The sequence below is a fragment of the Mastigoproctus giganteus genome, chromosome 9 (assembly GCF_048544385.1).
Source record: "Mastigoproctus giganteus isolate SK-2022 chromosome 9, ASM4854438v1, whole genome shotgun sequence".
Taxonomy (NCBI): Eukaryota; Metazoa; Arthropoda; class Arachnida; order Uropygi; family Thelyphonidae; genus Mastigoproctus; species Mastigoproctus giganteus.
This window is the reverse complement of record NC_143583.1, coordinates 57,227,775-57,234,817: the sequence shown is the minus strand read 5'-3', so window position 1 is coordinate 57,234,817 and position 7,043 is coordinate 57,227,775. Positions and strand designations below refer to the sequence as shown.

At 37.1% G+C, this 7,043-nt stretch overlaps 1 protein-coding gene across 1 annotated transcript in view; it reads left to right on the top strand.

The window, feature by feature from the left end:
* The first annotated feature begins 305 nt into the window (after positions 1-305).
* LOC150080263 (FAST kinase domain-containing protein 4-like) overlaps positions 306-7,043 on the top strand; it is a 97,433-nt gene continuing 90,695 nt past the window's right edge. Inside the window, exon 1 of the mRNA XM_090380669.1 lies at positions 306-444. The gene's annotated coding sequence lies outside the window, so the exon portion shown is untranslated. The remainder of the gene's footprint in view (positions 445-7,043) is intronic.

The following is a 7,043-nucleotide window of genomic DNA, read 5'->3' as shown; positions in this document are numbered from 1 at the left end:
TAATAATGACATTCTATCTAGGAAGAACGCAAAAGAGAAATTTTGGTAATTTTGTAAATGGCACATTGGCGTGTCGAGATATTGATAGAGGGCTATTTTGTTCGATAGTTAGAACGTGTGGTTTTTTTCCGCAGAGTAGTAACATACATCTTACTTCTCTGTGGTTTTTCTATCGCACCGATTCACCTTTATTTACAATAATTGAAAAAAAACAAGTGTGGATCTTATGTTCAGAGTTGATATGAAATTGATTAATTTAATTTTTTTATTACTTTTAAAACTACGTGCCATGTAATTTGAAAAAAAAAAAAAAAATACACTTTATTCTTAGAAAATAAAGATGCTGTAATGATTGTATAAATCACTAGGAATTCCTGTATATTATGATACAGACTATTTAATTCTTTGTAGGGGATCAAGATAATATGTGACTAATCTACTAAGGTGAGTTTACTGCCGTTATTAAATAAATAAAAAAAAATTAAATAAAATAAGAAGAAACTCGTTTTTACTCCCGGGGCCTAAAGGAGTTCCCAACTTTATCGTAAGCGAAAGAGATGACAGCATCTGATGCCGAGTCTTGTGAAAATAGCCACACTGGACTCGACTTGCCCTTGATTTCACTTCTCTATAACTTATGCATAAGTTCTCGATATTTCAACACAGTGTTGAACCCGTATGGGTACGATCTGGCAATGTGCATTCGTTACCAGCTATTAAAGTACTTATATCTCCATTTTCACTCATCGTTTTTTTTATTCGGTTTTGCTGGTGATTTTAGCATTAGTTGAGGTACATGATGCAAGAAAGCAAGCTTATACAGCGTCAGTCAAAAAAAAAAAAAAAAAAAAGAAACCATTTCACACAACCATTTGCTCTAAAATTTTGCCATATTGTCCTTGAATTTATTTAAGCTATCAACTCCCACAACAACAGATGGAAGTTTGTTCCAGCAATCAACCACCTGCTGGCTAAAGGCAAATTTCCGAACATCTATTCTGCAACTGTCCTAACTCAATTTGAATTTATGACCCCTCAGGTTCATAATCTGAGCAAGAGGAAGAATCTCATCAGCATTGAGCCTGCTCACCCCATTCAAGGCTTTATACACCTCATTCAGATCACCTTGCATTTGCCTACTCTCCAGATGCTACAATTTGCAGAATTTAAGCCTTTATTTCTAAGAGTACCCTTTTGTTCTCCCCCCTCACCAATCTTGTTGCTCTTCTCCACTCATTCCAGCTACTTGACATCCTTCCTAAAATGAGGCCTCCAGATCTGTAGGCAGTACTCAAGGTGTGGCCTGATGGCAGGGTTTACCTTATACAAAGGAACAACTCTCTTCTCCTACTAGCAAAATTCTTGTATATCATTGACAGGACCCCATGAGCTGCTCTGGCAGCCTGTCCACTGCTCAGAAAACTTCATATCTGACTGCACAATTACCCCTGGGTCTTTTTCATTCTCTATCACCATGAGTGTATCACACATGTAAAATGTACCAACTGTGTGTAGTATCACACAGTTGGTACATTTCTCTGGGGTTACTTCTACTCATATGCAGTACTTTGCATTTGTCAATATTAAACTTCAGTTGCCACTTCTCAGCCCATCTGTTCAACTTTTCTAGATTCTGTTGCAGTAGCATACCGTCATTAACAACCCAGCCAACATCTGCAAACTTGAACATTAAACCTGATATATCTTCATCAATATCATTGATAAATATACAAAACAACAATGGGGCCAACACCGAACTCGGGGAACTCCACTAATAACATTAGTCTATGAAGAGCAGTGTCAATTAATTACCACTCTCTTCTCCCATTCAACCACCCTTTTATCCATTGTAGCATTGCCCTAAATGCCATACTACAATTTGCACAGTAGTACAAATGATAGTGCGAAAAAAAAAAAGAAGAAAAAATAGTCTTAGCAGATAGTAAATATTCACAAAGTGCTTTCTGTTCTTTCCCATCAAGTTCCTCTTGATGGGAAAAATTGATCAGAATTTTGAAAAGGATGCTGTAATTTATGGGGAATGTTTAAAGAGGATTACAGGATGTTGTAATTTATGAGGAGGCTGTTGTTTATATTATGATTAGCTAGAACTGTCTAGGTATCCAGGGAGAGCTGCTGATTGAAAGAGAGTTTGTGCTGGCTGTCTGAGCCCTCTGGAAGATGGCAAGGGATTCTTCAGAAGACTGAAGCACTTTTTTCTTAATTTTTGAATTTTGTAGAAAACTTTCCATGTTTCTCCAAAATTAAGGAGGAAAAGAGACACTGCAAGAATAAAAATATGTTTAAGAAAAGAACATGAAAAGAGCTGCAGGAATAAAAATTATGTTTAAGAACGTTAGCATTAGCATTAAACTTTTAATTTATTAAAATGTATTATATAGTGCAACCGCATCAGAAATACATAACTATATCTGAATAAATCAGAATATTAGTAAAACGGCATCATTTTAAGTTATATCTTATATTGTGAATACCTTCACAACGAATTGCCATGATATTGCACTACTTCAAATAAGTAACGCTTCACCTAAGGAGAAGACTAATGTTACTTATTCTCAGATGGATACCACCACCCAGACGGCACCGTTTCAGGGCTATTTGGCCCTTCTTCGGTGAGTGGGTAGATACCTGAGTGATGCAATGATGGCAAAACAGTTATGAAGTATAACTCCACAATATGAGATATACCTGATGGTGTAACTGAGAGATGAGAGATGCCTGATAGGCTTATGCCCTAAACGCTTTAGAGTGTATTAAAATGTTTAATAATGTTTTGTTTGTAACAACAAATAAAACAAAAAACAATTGAACATTATTTGAAAAAATTAATTTTTTTTCCACAAAAATTTCAGTAAAATATCTATTCAAATAGCACATGTAAATGGGCGAATTTTTGTGTATCTTTCTGTACATTAAAGTAATTTTCCTCCGAGTGATATTTATTTAGCCAATGGGAGAAGAGGGATGTGGGTTACGTGGTAATACGTAACAAATACTAAAATATGTAACAGAAGCTTGTTTTACTGTGTTAAAACAAGCTTCTATGTTTATCTAACATGACCACGCATATGTAATTATATGATTTCTATATGTAATGTATTTATGTATCCATAGCAGAGGAAGAGAGACATATAGTGTCAAAAGCTTCTGTATTATTTTACTTTATCAAAAGAAATGAGCGCAGCCCCCTAGTAAGTTATTATTATTATTTTTAATTAAATAAATTCTTTATTTCATGCTATTTAAGGTCTTTTTCTTTTACCATAATACATTATGACAGAATTTATTTAATTTTAGCTTACTTTCGATTATCCGGAAAATTTTGCTATCCGAAAGAGGTCTGACCTTAATTATTAGCATTAACATTAGTAGAGGCATATGATGCAAGAAAGCAAGCTTATTCAGCATCAGCCAAAAAAAAAAAAAAAACCCTCTCCCATTTCACCCCTCCGTTCGTTCGAAATACCTGTCCAGTTGAGCTTTAAATTTGTTTAGGCTATCAACTTCAACAACAAGTGATGGAAGTCGGTTCCACCAACCAACCACCCGCTGGCCAAAGGCAAATTTCCGCACATCTATCCGACATCCGTCCTTCCTCAATTTGAATTTATGCCCTCTGAGGTGATTATTCTGAGAAAGATGAACAATCCCATTGGCATTGAGCATGCTCAAACCATTCAAAGCCTTATACACCTCTATCAGATCACCTCGCCGGTGCCTAGTCTCCAGACTCTGTAATTTGCAAAACTTAAGCCTTTCTTCGTAAGAGCAACCCTTTGTTCCATTTACTAATCTTGTTGCCCTTCTCTGTACCCGTTCCAGAAGCTCTACATCCTTCTTGAAATGAGGCCTCCAGACCTGTATACAGTACTCAAGATATGGCCTAACCATTGCCTTATACAAGGGAATAATCACCTCCTTATCCCTGCTAGAAAAATTCCTGTATATCATTGACAAGACACCATGAGCTACTCTTGCAGCTCGTCTGCACTGCTCAGAGAACTTCATATCTGCCTGCACAATTACCCCCAGGTCCTTTTCATTCTCCACCACTGTCAGTGTAGTACCGCAGAGTTGATACATTGCTCTGGGGTTACTGTTACCCATATGTAGTACTTTACATTTGTCAATGTTGAACTTCATTTGCCACCTCTCAGCCCATCTGTTCAACCTTTCCAGATCCTGTTGCAGCAGCATAGCGTCAGTAGTGTCCTTAACGACCCTGCCAACCTTTGTATCATCTGCAAACTTAGACATTAAACTTGATATCCCATCATCAATATCATTCATAAACACCGAAAACAACAATGGACCCAACACTGAACCTTGAGGAACTCCACTAATAACATTAGTCCACGTTGAGCAGTGTCCATTGATTACCACTCTCTGTCTTCTGCCACTCAACCATCCCCTTATCCATAGCAGCAATTTGCCTCCAATGCCACACTGCTCCAATTTGTGCAGCAGTCTTCCATGTGCAACAGTATCAAAAGCCTTTCTAAGATCCAAATATATAATATCAAAGTTATTCCCTGCATCCAGTTCTTTTGTGACTACATCATAGTATCCAATCAAATTGGTCAGGCAAGACCTGCCCTTAACAAAACCATGCTGCGTCTGAGCTATAACTGAATTCTTGTCTAGATGATCCTGCAGTGCTTCTTTAACCAGTGCCTCCATTAATTTACCTGGAACAGAAGTTAAACTAACAGGTCTATAATTACTTGTGTCAGCCTTTGATCCTCCTTTGTGAATTGGGGTTACATTTGCACATCTCCAGTCTATGGGTACCTCCCCTGAGTCCAAAGAAGCTCTCATAATTATGGCTAGGGGTTTGCATACTTCCTTTGCTGCCTCCTTTAATATAACTGGATAGATCCCATCCACCCCAGGTGCCTTTTTTATGTTTATCCTCAACAAACTCTCCTCCACTTTCCTCTCAGTTATTACAAAATCATCCAGCTCACTGCCAATGTTTACTTTACCTACATCATTCTCCTTCCTGAATAACTCCTCATGCGTGAATGTAGATGCAAAATACTCGTTTAGATTGTTAGCCACCTGAGCTGGATCCTCAACTGTTGAACCATCAATATCCAGTGGACCAATCTGATTCATCCCTTTCCTTCTCGAGTTCAAGTATGTAAAGAACTCCTTTCTGTTTTTCTTTGCATCCTTTGCCAAGGATTTTTCGTAGTCTGCCTTTGCCTGCCTAATCTCCTTTGTGACTTGGTTACAGACCAACTTATATCTATCATAGGCTTCCATGTCACCCATTAATTTGTATGTATCCCATGCATTTTTCTTTTCTGCCACGTCTCATTAGTCCATCTGACAACCATTTAGGCCTAAACCTTGAACAATATTTCTTAGTTGGTATGTAAAGCCTGGTAGCCACCAAGATTAGTTCCTTGAATGCTTCCCATTTTGAGTTTGCTGTTGGTAACATCATCAGTTGGTCCCACTGTATAGAATTTAAATACTGTCTCAGACCATCATAGTCGCCTTTACGAAAACAAAAACCCTTCCCTTTACCTCTGATGGTAGTTACCTCCTTGAGTAAATCCCACTTCAACACACTGTGATCACTGCCACCTAGTGGTTCATTTATCTGCAGGTTCTTAATGCATGAAGAATCACTACTGATAATCAGATCAAGAGTATTCTGGATAACTGACGCTCTACTGTAATAATAGAAAATAGAATGGTTGTAAGTAGCAGTGTATGGCACAATATAACACTGGATCATCAACATGTTTATGTTTTTTATGTGCAGTTAATAAAATTGCATTCTTAATCTCTATTTCTTATTTAGCCTTATTATTTCTGCATTAAATGTATTAAAAATAAAACTTCCTAGATAACATAAAATTCGAAATAACAGCATCTTGAATCCCTGAAGATGCCATTATTCTGAAAGTCTATTGTAAAAAGAAATTCAAAGAAGAAAAAATTAGTCAAGAAACACTTGTCATGATTAACCAAATTTGACCACAAACGAAGAGCAAGATAAACACTGATAAGGACAAAATTGAGTATACTGAGTTATGCAAAGCCATTAGAAAGAGACTCAGAGAGGGCATAAGATTTAACACAAGAAACGTAGAACAAGTATTAAGGGACAACAAAGGACTTAAATCAGCAGCTATGAGCAGTAATACAGAAAGACAAATGATACTAAAACTGAAGAATAATGATGATGTACTTATAAATAGCAGAGAAGGCATAATTCAAATAGCAGAAGACTACATCATTCCCTTGCTCCTTATATAAAGAGTTATGTAAGGAGCAAGGGAATGATACCAGCAGTGGGGGAGATGGATCACAAATTAGCAACACGTAACGACATATCTGACATCCTTCCCGATGAGATAGAACATGCATTGAAGAAAATGAAAAATAAGAAAGCCCTGGATGAAGATGCAGTTATTGTAGAGTTAAAATTGGGAGGAAGAGACATCACACAGAAACTGGCAAAGCTTCACAAAATACATTAGGAAAGGCGGGATGCCTAAGGAGTGGAATAATGCAATCATAATTTTGCTGTCTAAGAAAGGAGATAAATAAGAAATTGGAAATTATAGACCAATTAGCTTGTTGTCCCACAGTGGGGGAGATGGACCAATTAGCTTGTTGTCCCACAGTGGGGATTAGCTTGTTGTCCCACATCTACATTACTAATGGATTAGAAAGAATACTTGATGAAAATCAACCGAAAGAGCAAGCTGGCTTTAGGACAGGATTCTCAACAATGGATCACCTTCATGTAATATCGTAGCTAATGGAGAAAGCAAATGAGTATAAAACACCATTATGCCTGGCATTTGTGGATTATGAAAAGGCATTTGACTCCATACAGCAAAAGGCAATTTTTCGGGCACAGGAAAGACAAGGCATAGTTACTCCATATATTATGATTTTGAAGAAAATATATGAAAACGCTACCTCCTTTATTAGACTAGATAAAGACAGTAGCAAATTTAAAATTGAGAAAGGAGTTCGACAAGGAGACAATATCTCCG